This window comes from Mesoplodon mirus (genome assembly GCF_964341445.2).
Source record: "Mesoplodon mirus genome assembly, chromosome: 5".
NCBI classification, from domain to species: domain Eukaryota; kingdom Metazoa; phylum Chordata; class Mammalia; order Artiodactyla; family Ziphiidae; genus Mesoplodon; species Mesoplodon mirus.
In genome coordinates, this window is record NC_138980.1 from 78,955,279 (window position 1) to 78,973,834 (window position 18,556).

General features: G+C 40.8%; 1 long non-coding RNA gene across 1 annotated transcript in view; it reads right to left on the reverse strand.

Annotated features, from left to right (window-relative positions):
• Positions 1 to 594: 594 nt before the first annotated feature.
• LOC309804378 overlaps positions 595 to 18,556 on the reverse strand; it is a 138,336-nt gene continuing 120,374 nt past the window's right edge. Inside the window, exon 3 of the long non-coding RNA XR_014294118.1 lies at positions 595 to 961. This is a non-coding gene — a long non-coding RNA (uncharacterized lncRNA). The remainder of the gene's footprint in view (positions 962 to 18,556) is intronic.

Consider the following 18,556-nt stretch of genomic DNA (forward strand, 5'->3'; position numbering starts at 1 on the left):
CTGCACAAATTTACTTTCCCACCAACAGTGCATGAGGGTTCCCTTTTCTCCACATCCTCACCAACATATGTTATCTGTATTCTTTGATGATAGCCATTCTGACAGGTGTGAGGTGATATCTCATTGGTTTTGATTTGCATTTTCCTGATGATTAGCAATGTTGAGCATCTTTTCATGTGCCTGTTAGCCATCTGCATTTCCTTTTTGGAAAAATGTCTATTCAGTTCTTCTGCCATTTTTTAATCAGGTTGTTTGTTTTTTGATATTGAGTTGTATGAGCTGCTTGTATGTGTTAGATATTAATCCCTTTTCTGTCATATCATATGCAAATATTTTCTCCCATTCAGTACATTGTCTTTTAATTTTGTTGATGGTTTCCTTTCCTGTATGCACCCTCTTGAAAAGAAAAAGTTCTCAAAGACCTGAAGTGCCACTTAGATATCTTTAGTGTATTGATATTTATATTTGTGCAAGCCTAAAACCAGCTGTAAGCATTTTATGCTTATTCCTCTTACATAATTATACAAATTTGCATATTAAATTTAAACAAAAATGACATTCAAATGAATGGTATTAATTCAATGTGACAGGTGACATCATTTGTATGGAAACAAATTTCCACTCTTAACATGGGACTGGCTACTGAATACAGGTTCTTTTGAATTTAGCAACTTAAACCACTTGGGCCACATGATGGTTTTCCTTACCTGAAGTAGGGTAAAACCTAGTTAATATAACAAAAGATAGTGACTTCATTGAACTTCATGTGTCCTGATTGCCTCATTTTGGGCTACAAAGTCTATCTGCCTTCTTTTCTGTGTCAGCTCTTGATAATTATAGTAATGCCCATTTGTACAATAAAAACACAACACACATGCAGGCACTGAAATCAATTGTCAGTTCTCAGTTTTAAGGCAGCCATTCAGGTGATCCACAATTGCTTGTATTTTTTCAATGTCATCTAGATAAAATAAAGAAATTTGAAAAATAACACAGAGAGCTACAGATTCTGGATACATGCAAAGCTGATGAAGAAATCTAACAGATATTTATTGTGGCAAAAATATAGCTAAAAGGAGCTAGTCCAAGCTAGGTGAACTCAAGAGGTGGCAATGGGTTAGAGAGAAGAGGGCAAATATGAGAATTTTCGGTACACTATTTGGACAAGACTCTAACATCAAATGGTTGTGAGGAGGAAGAAATGCAAGGGAGAATTCTGAAATGACTCCCAGGTTCCTGGCCTGGGCATGGACATTCATCAAGGTGAGAAAACACAGAAGAGGTGGAAGTTTGTGAAGGAAAGACAATAAGTTCACTTGGGGGTGTTGAAATTAAGGCAACTGGGAGACTAAGTCTTTACCCTGAATGGTGTTAGGTATATTGGACTGCACAGTCATGAGCAAGGACTGGCTCAGACAAAAAGATTTGGGAGCTAGAAATAAGTGGTTGTTGAAGTATTTATACAGTTGAGCAGGTCCACATATAGAAAAGTAAAAAGTGAGAGCACAGAAAAGCACTAAAAATGCTCAATAAAGAACTAGCCATTAGAGACAGTTGTATAAATAACCACATGTATTCATCCACAAATATTATCAACGCAGGATGATCTGTGCTGATGGAGGGAAACTGTAATATGCATAATATGAAATACCAATACGAAAATCACTCTGCCTTTCGGTGGGTACACAGAAGACAGAGGTGTTTGCAGAAGATTTACTTTTGTTTGCTAAAACTTGCTTTGCTCTTCCAGAAGGCACATTAACTTGAATAAGAAGGCAAAATGGTATGGAATGTGGCCTTCACTGCTGGTTACCCACACAGTATCCATTTCCCCTTCTTTCCTAGCAGATCCTTAATTTTTCTCAGGCTGTCAGTGTGCCTGCTGAGAACTGCATTTCCCAGCCTCCTTTCACCTATGAATGGCCATGTGACACAGTTCAGGTGGGTGAAATATAAGTAAAAGTCACCAGCTGGAACTTCTGGGAAGGCTTTTAAAAGGCAAATAGACTCGGCTGCCTGGATGCTTCGTCCTTACCCTTCATCCTGCAGGGAAACTTCATTTGAGGCGGAACAACTGTGTTGTGACCTTGAGGCCCCAAGAACATGGTAAGGATTACTGGATGGAAATATAGGATGGTCCTGTGGACTTCATGGAGCCCCAGTATCCGCTCTAGACTTCCTACTTCCAAATGTAAGCAAGAATAATAAAACCTCTCATTTTTTGTCACTGTTTTCTGTTTCCTGAGGTATAGTACAATTTCTACCCACCCAGAAGCCCTGTTTGAAAATGGTCTTAGGTAAAAATCTCTCCTTAAATAGCCTGTAAAGTTAATGTAATGTCCAGGAAAAAATGAAGAGTTGATTCTCACCTAGATATAACAGGAAGCCTGTCAACCCTATCACTTGATTAGACAAAGTAAGGGGAAAAATGGGGGTGGGCAGCCAGGAGATGAGCTGGCCGTGTTAAACAGATTCCTTCTAAGGCCGTGTCTACCAAATCTCCAAATTCTAACATCCTCCACCATGTTTTTATTTTTGGTTTGCATTTCCCCCCCATCCTTAGCATAGTGGAAGAAAAAAATGAACATAAATAGGAATACTCTTACATACTAACATTCAGTGGCTTCTCATTGTCCACTCAATTAAGAATACGTAGGGTACTTTATTGAACTATTAATCTGTGATTTGTATGACCAGTGTTTTCCTCCCCTATTCTAAGCAAGTAGAAAGGTTAACTGCCACCTTACATTGGGGGAGCTTTGTGGTAGAAGCTTGAAGGCAAACTCCCTAATACTCCTGCTGGCTGATTGATCTTGAGGAGCTTGAGTTCCACAGGAGACAGAGGCAAAAGCAGGTGCAGCGAAGGAGAGAACAGAGATAGCCCTATACCAGAAAGGCACGGTGGTGTCCGCAAACAGCAGGGACACCCGTCGTACTCCCGGCAATACCTGGAGGAGAGGAGAGAGCCTCTGAGGGGCTTGACTGTGTGGTGGAATGAAGGAGGCTGTACCCTGGACAATGGGGTTCCCATGTAAAGAAAGATTCCTGCAGCCCCAAAAGAGCACAGAAAGAGAACAACTGCCATTTAAGATTCTTTGACAGCTTTGACAAGGGGACTACCATGATCAGCCAAAAGTTAGGGGCAGTTCCTCTTTGTTTCAAGGAACCACAAAAGTTTCTGAGATACTGAGGGAGGGAAAGAGAATCCCCAGTAGACAGACTGAATTTACTTCAGCGAGGTGGGATAAAGCCTCAGAGGAGTAACTTGCACACTCCATTTGTGATTCAGGAGTTATCCCCACTGCCAGTACCAATTCCTTCTACCGGAGGCTCAGCCTCAGCAGCACAGTCTCCTCGGCCTGGTGCCCCAGACACCGGCTTTTCTTCTCCTGCGTGAATCCTATGCTCACAAGGCTTTTCTACCTCAGCTTTGCTCAGCATTTCTGCAAAATGCATTCACTCACAGTAAATGAGTGTCCATTTTTTCAACCCTCAAACACTTTCCTTTCACAAAACTCTCCTTGATCCTGAAATTGTAAGTCATAATTTCCTCCTTTTCATCTCCAAATTACTGATTACTTCTCTCCTTGGGGTATTTACCCACACTACCTCGTGCTACGCTCTCCTATCTGCTCCCTCACTACACACACCTTTTAAAAAATGTATTGAACATCTACTGTGCACACTGAGGACAGTGACTGTTTCCCAGGTACCCAGCATAGGACCATATATGTATTCACTTACCAGCAAATACTTTGCGAGGGCCTGCTATGTCCCGGCCCTGAAACACTACAAAAAATAGAACATGGAGTCTGTCCCTGAGATTCTCCCTCTGAGTATCATGCATGGTCAAGGCTCACAGGAGTGAACATAATAAATGCCCAATGAGTAACTGTTGATATTAATTCTTAGGATTTTAAAGCTGTATTCAGCTACTTAGAGGAAATTTTAGCAAAATGGGTAAGATAATTCCTGATACTTCAGAATATGCCTCCAATACGTGGGCAGTGGGGGGGGGTGTGGAGTAACCACTGCACTTATTAGAAATATAAAACAGCAAGAAAAACTTAAAAGTGTGCCTTAATCATTTCCATTTTGAAACTAGATAATTTTTATTTTCAAGATGACTGTGCAAATAAAAATAGTACTCCTTATTTGAAATCCATGAAAAACGCTGAGATGAAGGAAGTCTTGTCCAAAAGCTACTTTCTCTTCTCAGGACTTGTTTCCATAGCCTTTCATTCTTTTCTGCTGTCACTGCTGCTTTGGAATTTGCTATTATGTGTAATAAGACTCCATCACAAATGTTTGTGGGTAGGTCAAGAAATGTTCCCTGGGGATCCTGGCACAGTGCATTGAAGACTCAATCCCTGATCTCCCTTCCCACGCTCTTCATCCTGTGCTCAAGCTCTCTGTCTCCTTCCCAGTTCTCCATTCTCCTGACTCTACTAGCTGTTGGGGGCAAACTTGCTGTTTTCAATCTCTCAAGTATGTCACAAATCTTCTATCTTCATCAGCTAGTGAAGGAAAGAACACTGGCCTGGAATCAAGAAGCCCAAGCTGATTTGGTCATTTTTTTTCAATCAATAAATATTTTTACATTTTCTATAAGTCAGGTATTGGACTAAGCCTTAGCAAACAGTGATGAACAAGACAGTAAAGTCCCTGCCTTCAAGAAGCTGATATTCCAACAGAGAAAAACAGTAAACAAGAAGATTATAGATAATGATAAATGCCAAAAAAGAAAGAAATGGAGTAATGTGACAGATAGTACCTGTAGGGGGTAATAGGAATATGGCTGTCAGAGAAGGCTTTTCTAATATTTAAGCAGAGAATTGATGTATGAGAAGATACTACAGATTCTAAGGAAGAGCGTTTCAGGCATCTCATCTTAAGATGAGAAAGAGTTCAATATGTCTAAGGCACAGAAGACCAATGTGACAAGAGATAGCCAGCAGGATGGAGAGGGACCCTATGTGAGTTCAGTAGAAAAGGATTTGCTCATGGATGGCCTAGTAGCCACATGAGGAGTTTAGATTTTAATCTAAGAGTATAGGAAGTATTCAATGTGCTTTCAGCAGAGGGGTGACAGATACCATGTTTTAAAGATCATTATGTCTAATGGGTGGAGGGTGGAGTTAAGAATACCAATTAGGAGACTGCTGCCTAAATTCAGGAAAGAGAAGGGGAAGGATTCAATGCTTTCGAGTTGGAACTTGTAGGACTTAAAGATGGATCCCATGTGTAAGGCGAGTGAGAGTCACTAAGATGGAGTCTGGATTTCTGGCTTGAAGACTTTAGTAGATGATGATGTCATTTACTGAGATGGGAAAACACTCCAAGCCTATCTTGCCTGACCTTGGGCAATTTGGTCTCTTCAACTATGATATGAATATATTGAAAGAGGTAGAGTAGATGGCCTCAGACACTTCTTCAGCACTAAAATGGCACAGCACTATTGGATAATGAGGACATGATACGTTTTTCTTGCTTTCCATTAAGAGAATAACACAAGCTTTGGAACAAGAGAGCCTGGGAGCTCCATAAATCTCCCACAAAGCTCCATAAAGCCATGTGACGTTGGCAAAGAGACACTCTGTGCCTCTTCTCCTCAGCTGCAAAATGGCATCATAAAACTGCCTTGCTCACTGGACTGCTAGGGGGGATAACTAATTCAATTACGTAAGACCCCTAGAATATAATAGTGCTCAGTTAATTATACATTCTCCTTTCCTGACAGACTCAACACTTGCTCCTTCTCTCCTGTCATCCACTTCACTTTGTAAATGTCTTGACTCACTGATTTCTATTTTTTCTGATTATAAACTAATTCCAAGATTGGGGATGCCCAGAACAGAACTTCACCTGTGTCTCTCTCTGTGACAGTCACTCAGCCTTGACGTCTCTGCCTTCTCACCTGGAAGCTGAGCATTGAAGAGGGAGGGCATTGCAGCCAGCTCCAAGCCTGTGGACTCCAAGTTATCAACACTAGGATTTCAACTTTCCAGCTTAACTTTGGCTTATTCATCTCTCCCTGCCTTCTAGCTCCAACCTGCTCCTGAGGAACAGGACTCCAAGGACTGGGTGGGTCTGAGAAGAAAATGTGATGGAAGGCTTCAGGCTGCTTCCATACCCTGAAACCCCAGCAATATGTCTTTGTGCTGCTGCCGACCATATTACTTAACCCTTGGGGAATGAGATGGGCACGCTGCAAGAAGGTATATGATGGTCTTATCTGCTGCCCACACCGTGTTTTTAGTTACCAAAAACTAAACTTTAACCACCATAAAAATTCACTGATAAATGATCACCTTCGTTTTTAAATTTATGCCTCTATTTTTCATTATCGCATTCACCCACTTTTCCTTTCGGGAAGAAATCTATAAAATCGAATTCCCCAAGTGTCAGGCAAAAAGACGTTTTTCAAAGGTTTCTTACCGACCAGACAGTAACCCAAGTTATGTCTGTAGTTTCTGCTATGGCAGCTAGAGGGCAGTGCAACTCTCTCTCTCCCCTCCCGCAGCCTAGCACATATTCTCCATCCCCCTTCCAGCTAAGGGCAGGGGGAAGAGACACAATGGGGGGAAACATGCTCACACACAGCAGGAACAGAGGGGGAAGTGACTTGAAAAGAGGCAAGCAACACGAAGTTCACAGGTCGCGTATCTTGGTCTTGCTTCCTCCTCGCTCACACAGCATTAGCTGCTTTCAAACGCATCTAACACACCCTTCACCTTTCCTCAGCCTCTTTCTACATCCTCTCCTACACCCAATTCTTCAGATTCTTCACATGTGAGCTCATCTCGGCCCTCACCCTTGTACGCTCTCACGCAGACTCACTAAGCACTTCCCTGAATATGCTGAGAGGGCTGCAACTCTTTCTTCCTTTCCAGCTCAGTGCTGGCCCCGAGGGCCTGTGACCCTGACTGGGAGAGGTGACTACTCTTATGAGGTCTTGGTGTGTGACAGTGGGCAGACCACATGGCAGAGCCTAATTCCAGAGAGACTGGCTGCTGCAGCACCGCCCAGCCCCACAGGCAGGGAGGGCGTAACAGGTGAGTAACCAAGTGACTGCTGGCAGACAGTGAGGCAGCTGAATGCATGAACGCATGAGTGCCCTAGGTGCCACCACAAGTCACAGAAGAAACAGGAGCAGCTGGGTTTTGTGGGCAAGGCCAGGCACAGAACTAGAGCAAGGGTAAGGGAAGCCACAACAGCATCATCTTACATTCACAGAGAGCTTCCTGCTTTCCAAAACTCAGGCACAAAGACCCTGGTGTATCTGTTACTTCATGTAAGCAAGGCATGTATTACAATCCCCTCTTTATAGGCGAGGAAACACCTCATATGAAGGTTAAGCTGCTTGTTCCAGACAGACATTCATAACAGAGCTCAGCTAGAATCCACTACTAGGGTGAGCACTTTACCCAAAACATCATTGACCTGCATAAAATCACATATCAGAAGCAAACTTATAATGTGGGAGAGAATCCCTGACAGGGGTTAGGAAGGTGAAGGTCACGCTTCTCACCATTTCAAATACATTAGACCCCTACACCTAGGTCATTCAGCATGCCCAAGTACTCCACAGGAGGAGCAAGAGAAGTGATCACAGCCAAGGCCCAGAAGAAAGAAAATGTGATTAAATGAGACGGCTTCCCCACACAGGACCTACTGGGCACCAACCTCTCAGGAGACGTCTGAAAGCTTGGGACGGCCTCATTCCCTTCCCCTCCCTCCTCCTAGAAGAGAGAGTTCTTATTGCCAGAATAGTCTAACTACAAGAGCTCATAGTGAGGATACTGCAGCCCATCCACTACAGATTTTTGCCTGCAGGAAGCTTTTTTATTGGCAACTCAAAGACAGAATATTTTAATAGGGCTTCCCCACCTCCCCTGCCCTATAATTTTAAGGAAGAGAACAAAAAGATCAAAAATAAAAGCTATCTTAGTGGTAATCTGTAGGTTGGAATGAGACATCGGTGTTTTACTTTTAAATTGATTCTCCTTTCTTAAAGCATTTTTTTCAAAAAATTAGTGGTAGGGAAGGTGAGGCACTGAATATTCTGTATTTTTATATCCGCTCTAGTAGATTTTGATACAGTGTTTTGACTCCTGTTTGAATTTCTCTGTGACCTAGATCAAGAGACCTTGTTTCACGTTCCACATTAGTAAAAATTAAATCGTAGCTTCCATCTACATCCCACGCGTTATTTGGTTGATGAAGTAACTACAGTAAGACCATATTTACAAAATGGCTAAAACTAAATTATGGTTGTGTAAGATGTCAATACTTAGGTATCTTTGGGACACTTCCTGAAGCTACCTGTGAGAGTTTGTTCATTTTTCTTTTAATTAGGGATTTATTGTATTTTATTTTTAAATAAATAAATAAATAACCTGCATGCAGAGAGCCAAAGTATATGCTAAAGGTGATGTGAGTCACAAAGCTTGTTCCCAGGTAGAAATCACATTTCTTCTTTTCCCTGAAGAAATGTTTCATCTGAGAATACATTCAAGTAATTGACTACTTGCTGACCTCTTGGATATACCACATTCTTGTGAATGTCCCTTGAAGACTTATGCTTCAAGATGGCACACCCAGCACATATACTTACTTCTACTCCTTCACAAAAATCACAGGACATTTATGGTAAAGAAATACAGCAGGAATAGTCATGATACGATCATGACCAGGAGGAAGAATATCAGTGAGAAATTTATTTTGATAAAGTTCTTGGTAATAAGAAAGAGGATGGGATCATATTACTGGATAAACCAGAGTGAAGGAAGTTAAAACACAGAACACATTTGGAAGAAGACTGCAGCAGAGGTAAAAGCCATTCTTTATGGCAGAGTCCTAGGAGAACATAAATATACAGATGACGAGAAACAAGAGTAGAAATAGCATGCAAAGCAGTCATCAGTGTAATTAATTAAAGTACTCTTATGAAATATCTGGTCCAGGTAGCCTCTCCCACCTCATTCCCATCCCCTTGCACCAAAGCAATTAGAGACTGTGGATTCTGAGCAGCAGAACTGCTGCCTTCGCACATCACACCCACATACCCTAAAGGAAAATCATCCTGTCAGCATGTCCCACCCACAGAGTTCATAGATAGGCCCTGATGGGCAGTGGAGATCCTTTTATGAGAATAAGACCCATGCTGCAGCAGAGAAACTTGTAACAGTAATCTGTAGGACTGACCACTAATACTCAAAGAAATCCACAGCCAAGATGAAAGATTTGAGAAGGGCCCCAAGGGAGCTTTTTGCTTTGATTAAACTATTCTCTATCCTGATTATGGTGGTAGTAACATAAGTGTATGCACTTATCAAAACTCAACAAACTGAACATCTCTAAAGGGTGAATTTTACTGTATATAAATTATGCCCCAATAAATCTGAACTTAACAAAGAAGCACAAACCACAAAAGGAAAGAAGCCTAAAGTTGTTGACATCTGACCTGGTCTGTAGCGATCCTGGAGAGTTTGTCCCCTTATGTGACAGCACAGAGGAATGGCAATGGAAAAGCTGGCTCCATTTTAGCAAAGGCAGGAAGAGGGCCTGACTGATGTAGAAGCAAAAGAGAGAGAAAGTCCTACGTACACTGAATACACACTGAGCACCAGACATACTGAGATCCCTTATTTTATTCAATTCACAACACAGTGGATACAACTACCTAGGGAAATGTCCCTTATCCCCCTGGATAGGACTGTTTGGGGGTGTCTTTCATCAGCTGGGGACACCTAGATAGGTGCTCAATAAATGTGAACTAAAGGTCATGGAAACAAAAATAAAAGAGGCTTCTTATAAAAAAGGAACCACCAGAAAACAAGAAAGAGTTACTGGAAATTTAAAATATGGTTGCTAAAACTTTTTACATGTAATAGAAGGGCTGAAAAATAAAACCAAGGAAGTCTACTAAAATGTTGATCAAAAAAGAAAGAGATCAAAGATATGAAAATTTGAAATCATAGGGGATTGATACAAGAACTACACCCTGCTAACCAAACTGCCAGAAAGAGAGAACTGAAAAAATGCACAGGAGAAAATAATTTAAAAAACAGTGGTTGATGAATAAACAAAATGTGATTTATACATACAATGAAATATTATCCAGCCATAAAAAGGACTGAAGTATTGATATATGCTAATATATGGATAAATCTTAAAAGCATTATGCTAAGTGAAAGAAACAAGGCACAAAAAGCCATGTGATTCCTTTTATATGAAATGCCCAGAATAGATGAAACCATAGAGACAGAAAGTAGATTAGTGGTTGCTAGGGGCTAGGGGAAGAGGGGAATGGGGAGTGACTGATAATGATTATGGGGTTTCTTTTGGGGATGATGTAAATGTTCTGAAACTAGACAGTGGTTATGGTTGCACAACTTTGTGAATATACAAAAAAACATTTAATGGTATGCTTCAAAAGGGTGAATTTTATAGCATGTAAATTATATGTTAATTCTCAAAAAAGAAATAGTAGAAAAAAATTCTCAGAACTAAAAAAAAAAAAAAACCCAACAAAAAACAGAAGACAAGATTGAGTATTAAGCAGAGTAAATATGTAGATGCTTATTTCCAAATCCATCCCTATGGAATTGAACACCAAAGAAAAAGAAAAAAGGAGCTAAACAAAAATCAAGAAAAAGTTATTTACAGGAAAATTGAAATAAAATTGCATCAAACTTCTCATCTGCAACACCTCTAGAAGACAATTAAACCATGCCTTTTCATAGTTCTGCAGGAGTATATTATTGACCAAATGAGAATAGGAAGTCAGACATTGATGAGACTAATATCTGCTAAGAAAGTACTTTCTATTTAACAAATAGTATGATGAAGTTGATATCTTAGTAATATAATGAAAACATTTGTGTTTTCACTCTCCACAAAAAAAGTAAGGCAATTAGCAACTTAGGATAAAAAAAATAGTTGTTCAAAAAAAACAGTATTTGGGGCTTCCCTGGTGGCACAGTGGTTGAGAGTCTGCCTGCCGATGCGGGGGACGCGGGTTCGAGCCCTGGTCTGGGGGGATCCCGCGTGCCGCGGAGCGACTGGGCCCGTGAGTCACGGCTGCTGAGCCTGCGCGTCTGGAGCCTGTGCTCCGTAACGGGAGAGGCCGCGATGGTGAGAGGCCCGCGCACTGCGACGAAGAGTGGCCCCCGCTTGCCGCGGCTGGAGAAAGCCCTCGCACAGAAACGAAGACCCAACACAGCCATAAATAAATAGAAAATTAAAAAAAAAAAAAAAGAAAAATAGCAGAGAGAGAAGGAAGGGGGGTTGGTAAGTACTGAGACTTCCTTATAAAAAAAAAAACCAGTATTTGAATATGAACAACAAAAGTGTAGCATGATTTTGAAGAATCTGAGTGTGAAGAAAGAGAACCAATGTTTAGAACATGCTCCATTGAATAGTTTAGTGACATAGGATTGCATTCCTTTTTCTAGGTGTTAAACCACTTCACTTGATGCTGCACTTAATATTTATATAGTAAAAATATGAAAAGTGATGTTTATTGATATATTATAAATATAACTGATAAAGGGAATGTAATAAATATGGGGAGGGAGTAAAAGTTGATGATAAATTCCTCATCTTTCAGAGTGGGGAGGCAATAGATACTATTTAAATAATATGTTTGGAATAGAAGAATAGGCAAATTAAATTATAGTTATAACCATCAAGGACTAAAAACAGAAGCAATTAAAAGTGATTTCCTCTGTGGAGGATACTGGGAGCTAGGATAATGGACATTGATTTGTTATTTAATGGCTTTACATATTGTTTGACATTTTGTTTTACTACATGCAAGTGTGACTCTTATGAATCAAAAAAAGAGCACAAGAACAATTCCCAGGCCTGCAAACTTAACTGACTATAATTGTATGGAATACTTTCAGCAGCAGTATACAGAAAACTTGACTAACAGTGGCTTAAATCATGCCATTTATTTGTATTAAAAGAGATTCAGGACTTCCCTGGTGGCGCAGTGGTTAAGAATCCGCCTGCCAATGCAGGGGACATGGGTTCAAGCCCTGGTCTGAGAAGATCCCACATGCCACAGAGCAACTAAGCCCGTGCGCCACAGCTACTAAGGCTGCACTCTAGAGCCCACGCACCACAACTACTGAGCCCAAGCATCACAACTACTGAAGCCTGCGCACCTAGAGCCCGTGCTCTGCCACCACTCGCTGCAACTAGAGAAAGCCCACGTGCAGCAACAAAGACCCAACACAGCCAATGATAAATAAATAAAACAAATAAATTTATTTAGAGGAAAAAAAGAGAGATTCAGGGGTAGGCAGAGTGGTTTGGCCAGGGAAAAACCAGGCTCTTTCCATCTTTTTGTTCAGCCACCCAAAGCACTGGCTGTGGTCTCCCCTCATGATCCCAACATGGCCGCTGAGCTCCGGGCACCAGTTTTCTCACTAACATATCCCAAATCAGGTAGGAAATTAGCAGAGACGTAAAGGACTACCTATCACATGCTGATCTCCTTTTATTTCTTTTCCAGAAACCACTGTCCTTTCTCCCTCCAACCCATTCAACCCCTACTTCTCTTACATTTCATTGGCCAGAATTACATCACCTTTTCGTCCCTAAACCACTCATAGGCAAAGGTGTAATTCACCATTACTGGCTTAGGCAAATCATATCTTATCATTGGGGGCTGAGCACATTGCTCAAAACCAGTGTTCTTTAACAAGGAAGAAGACACAACTGACTGTTGGATAGGCAATAACAGGGTCAACCAGGCTGACTGACCAACTAACTAACCAGTCACTGTCCCTCATGAGGAGAGGACTGCTGACCTATCTGGCAGAATCACAAAGCATGGATTCTCTGATGACAAAAGTCTGTACGGTCCTGAGTCCTTAATCCTCTGTTGATTTAATGTGTATTAATCTTTTGAGATAAAAACCCATTAGTCATGTGTTGGCATCAGCAAATTAACACTGGCTTCTGGGGAGAAACTCTTGAGAGAAAAAAAAATCACATCACTGCATTTTTCAAAGGTTCAACATCAAAAATTTATCACGTGTAAAAACCCAATCTGTTTGATACTCTTAAAATGATTAACTTTACAAATAGCTACTAGAAACAAGGCACATCTGACAACCTGAAGAATTAGAAGAGGAGGCAAACATTTTCCTTTCCGAATTAAAAAAAATTAGTCCCATCATTTCCAATGCTCCTCCCTTGTAACATTTTAGTGTTTCTCACACATTTCTTAAGTCAAAGACTTTCCAGAGGATTCCATGTATCAGACGGTTATTGGCTTGCTTTTCCGCAGCTCTATCACAGCTGATTTACTAATATATCCTAGAGACTTTCTGTGAAATGTATACAGTAAAAGCCCATAGTGCCTCGTAATTCCCACCTATTTTAAGTTAAAGACTTAATGCGTAGATGGGATCTGACATACGATTGTTGCTCACCAGTGCACTGTCAGAGCAGGTCTGAATAATTAGCACCAGCAGCTCTTCTTTCCAGATATTAATACCTGATATCATAAATGTCAAGAATAGCACAAAGATGCAACCGGAAAGCCTCTGTAGAGGAGGGAGCCCATCAATCATGGAGGTTTCACTCTATTTTCCTTCCATTTTACTATCAGAAAATAAACCCAGCGTGGTGAGATTTAAAGTCTTGACCTCCTCTTATTTATTACTTATCGCTATGCCTTCCCTGAAGCTGTACCCTGGAGGGAGGACTGAGAGAGAGAAGACTGCTCAGCTGGGGAGGGATAATGATGCGTTCGGGGGGCAAGAGGGGATGTTGGAAAAACAAAGCCTCACAGCAGCACTCCAGGTGGTTCTATGCCCTCTATCTGTGTGCTTTGGGGACATGGAGATTGGGTGGTCGTAGAATGCAGGACCATGTGAGGGAGGTGTTTCTATCTGGACTATCTCAGTCCCTTCCCTACTCAGTGGAGAAAAGCAAACAATCTCTTTTATGGTTAGAGAATGAATATTGTAATAAATTTTAATGAGCTTGCTGAGGATCCCAAGCCCTAGACAAGCACCCTATTCAAACTAGGCACTCACTCTACAGTTAGCAAGACCACCTCCGACCCACCTCCAATAACAGGTATGACTCTTCCAACTGCAACCATGGGATCTCTAATTTAGAGATGAGGGAGTCCCTCCTTCCAAAAAACTAATTATTCTATCTTTAGAGAACTTTGGCTATATTGAGCTGAGGTCAGTCTCCTTGAAATTCCTGTCAGTTCATCCTACCTCCATCCTCTCGGGTCCCACTGTGCAATTGTATCTCCTTTTTCTTCTGGAAGCCATTTGTGTATTTGAAAAGTGGTATCTCAAAACTCCTGTAAATCAAGCTGACTGGCCTCAGGTTCTTTAACCATTCCTCCTGTGACAAACTTTCACATTTCAGTGTCTCATCTGAACAAGGCACAGTCTGCCTTTCCCTCTTTGAGTGAGTTCTCCCAAACAATGAGCAAAACACAATAGCAGCAACAACGATAATGAGAATACTTAATATTTCTTATGCATTAACCACATGCCAGGCACTATAATGCATTTTATATTCATCATTTTATTCCATTCTTACAAAATTACTGTGCAGTAACTGGATTTTTTTCTTATTTTTATTTTATTTTCTTAAATTTTTATTGAAATATAGTTGATTTACAATGTTGTGTTAACTTCAGATACACAGCAAAGTGATTCCGTTATATATATAATATATATATATATATATATTTTTTTTTTAAGATTCTTTTCCATTCTAGGTTATTATAAGATATTGCATATAGTGCCCTGTGTTTTGCAGTAGTCCTTGTTGTTTATTTTATATATAGTAGTTTGTATAATTTAATCCCAAACTCCTAATTTATTCCTCCCCCCCTTTCCCCTTTGGTAACCATAAGTTTATTTCCTATGTCTGTGAGTCTATTTCTGCTCTGTAAATAAGTTCACTTTTATCATTTTTTTAGATTCCACATGTAAGTGATCTCATATGGTATATGTCTTTCTCTGTAGTAACTGGTGTTATAAACTCCAACTTGTAGTGAAGAAACTGAAACTCAAAAACCTAAGTCACTTCCCTCAGGCCCACACGGCCTGTGCAGAGCAGAGCCAGAGCTCTCAGCCCACGCCATCTTGTGCTCCAGAGGCACAATTATCATTCCCTTATTCTAAGCCCCACTTTGATGAATAGGGACAAAGACTGAATTTACTATTTTTGTTGATTCATTGAGATTATGGCCAAATCTGTATCTTTAGTCCCAATCTCTCTCTTGGGCTCTAGATTTTTATCCAACTGCCTACTGGACATCACCACTGGAACAACACCTGATCGCTTCAAACTCAACCTGTCCCAGACTGAACACATGACCTTTTCTCCCCAATATGTTCCTTTCCTGCTGTTCCCCAAAGTCAGAACATGGTTTCACTATCAACTCACTTGTCCCAAGACAGAAGCCTGAGAGCCACTCTTGAATTCCCTGCTGTCCCCCACATCCAAATCATCACCAAATCCTTGATTCCACTTCTGTATATTTTTCAGCTCTGCCCACTTCTTTCCATCTGCACTGTCACTAGTGCTGGCCACCATCTCTCACCTCAGTGACTGCAGCAGCTTCCTAACAGGTCACCAGGCACCTAGCTGTGCTCCCTTCCGCCTCTTACCTCCTCAACATTGAAGCTGGTGGGGACCTTCCAATATGAAACTCTGATTAAGTCACTTCCTTGCTTAAGAATATTTTATAATTGTCATCCAACAAAAATAATATCCAAGCTCTTTAAAGTGACTTGCAAAACCCTTCCAGACCTACCCCAGTTCTCCCTCTCCAGTTTCATCTCTCATTATTTCTCCCACCCTTCATGTCACAGTCTAAACGAACCTCCTCCCATTCCATCAGTGTTTTATGTCATTTTACCTCCAGGCCTTTGTACATGCTGTTCCCTCTTGCTGCAGCATTCTCTCCTCTCCCCACTGCTTGGTAAGCCAACTCCTACTCATCCTGCACATTTCAGCTTTAATGTCACTTTCTCATGGTAAACTTCCCTGAATGTTAAAGTTATGTATTCTCTAGGATACTGTTTTCATTTACTTCATTTCTTATTCAATTGTTTCCATAAGGAAATGAATTATGTCTATCTTGTTTATCATGAAATCCCCAGCACCAAACAAAGAAGGGGTGCAAAGAAGGACTTTGAAAAATATTTGAATGGATGAATGGAGGAATGAATGACAAAATCCTGCTCTACAGGGATATATTGTACAGCATGGGGCATATAGCCAATATTTTATAATAACTATAAATGGAGTATAATCTTTGAAAATTGTGAATCAGTATGTTATACACCTGTAATTTACATTATATTGTAAATCAACTATACCTCAAGGAAAAAAAAAATCTCACTTAAATATGGTGGACCTAAGCATGTCTCCCTGAACATGTATGTGTGAGGTTGGTCATTTGGACTCCAGAGAGGATATCACATTTATTCCTCACTAACCTTCATGGTTGTTAGGTTCAGTTCATCATTTCAGGTTGCTCAGATGTTTGGGGTCCTGATTCTCTCTAACCTATTCTCTAGCATATTAGCTATCACTCCAATTTAATGTTCCTTGAAGACTGAACTAGCATACCTTCTCTATCTTCATTAGGCAAGGACAGAGCCCAGTGACACCCATTAGACACCCACCTCCATTAATCAGCACCCATTGACTATACTCATTTAATCAGATTCAAACCTACTTCTTTTTTTTCCCCTTATCCTCATGGGTAAGCTGGTCAAGATTTCTCGATGAAGTCCAAATAAAGATTACTATAATTCTCTAATTCCATGATTCTTAATCTTTTTGGACTACCACACTAAAAGATAATATTCAGATAATATCCTCTGGGCATACTCAAGTTTTTGTTAAATTCCCAGGAGCACAACTAAAACTCCACCTCTTCCTCTGCCATTAAAGAAATCACAGTGGCAAGCAAGTGGATGACTGAGGTTTCTAACAACAGATCCAGCAGGAGTCCTGGCTCTTCTGGAGCTGAAGCTCTATTTGTGCCGGGCAGCTAGCCAGCAGAATGGTCACTGCCACTTCCAAGGCATCTGTGCAACATGTGCTTGGGCAGTCAGTCCTCTCCTCTCCTCTGAAGAGAATGTAACATTCCAGATCCCTTCCCTCTGGCCCTGACTCTGCACTCTTCTCACGTGGTATTTTAGTTCTTCCTGACCTAGTCCCCAGCTGGTCTCCAAACATACCGGGATGAAAAGAGCTATGTGGTTAAACTGATTTCTATTAAAATCAGTAGAGACTAATTAATACAATATTGTAAGTCATCTATACTTAATTAAAAAATTTTTTTAATTAAAAAAACCCCAAATTTAAAAAATCAGTTGACTAGAAAGTATAGGAAATTTTACCTGGAAAACCATGTATCACACCAAAACAATTGTCCTATGAAACAGTGTGTCACCCCACTGCCCAAGCAGGCAGCCTCTGAAGTCCTAAAATTACATGAGATGATGAACACCAGCAGGGACTATGTCCATGAATGAAGCAGAGATCAATGAGACAGATATCATCCATAGCACGGCCCACTGGCTGCAGGGGCATCAAAGTAAGTAAGACAGAAAAAATATGTGTTTTTCCTGCTACAATACACATGAATTGCTGGCACAAGGTAAGGTCCCTGGGGCAGGGTCCTCAAAGAAAACCAGAAGCTGAATGCCCTAAGAGAATGGGTACACAGAGTTGGGATATCATAACGTTCCATTTCTAACATACCAGGCTTTATGGACTAAGAGTCTACCTACACACTAGGAGTCAGACCAGCAGAAAAAAATAGTTGAGAAGAACACAGAGAACAACAGCCCAAGCACAGGGATTCCAGGCACTGAGGGAAGGTAAATGTGAGACTACAATGAGGAAGGGCCAATGCCTGGACATCTGATGATGGGATCTTTTGATCCAATAAACTCAGAAACAAAAATTTAATGAGAACTTTAATCAACAAGCTCATGAGGGTTACCCAGGTGTGGCAGACACTGCTAGGTGCCTTCCCAAATCTACTCTCCACTACTTCCTTATTAAAGAATTCTGAATTTGTTTTTTAAACAGGGTACATGGCTATCTAGCTAAAAGATTATTTTTTAGCTTTCCTTTCAGTCAGCTTAGGACATAACTAGTTTCTGCCAATATGCTGAATAAAGAGTGCTGTGTGCTAGGTTCAGGAAATCTTCCTGTATGGGAGGGGCTTTATTTCTTCTCTCACCTTCCTCCATCCACCAGCTTGGACTTGGGATAAAATGGCAAGACCCAAACAGCCATCCTGGACTGTGAGGTGGCCTTGAGGATGGAAGCAACAAACACAATACAGCAAAACAAGTGCAATTTCCTGACACTGTTATTGTCACAGTAGTCCTGGATTGCCTTATCTCCAGGTTTCTTTCTTGTGAGAGAGAGAGAGAAACTATCTCGTTGAAGATATTATTTTTCAGGACATTGATACTTGCAGTCAAACCTCTAAATCATCGCTGCTCCCTCTTCCAAGTGTTCACCAACTACC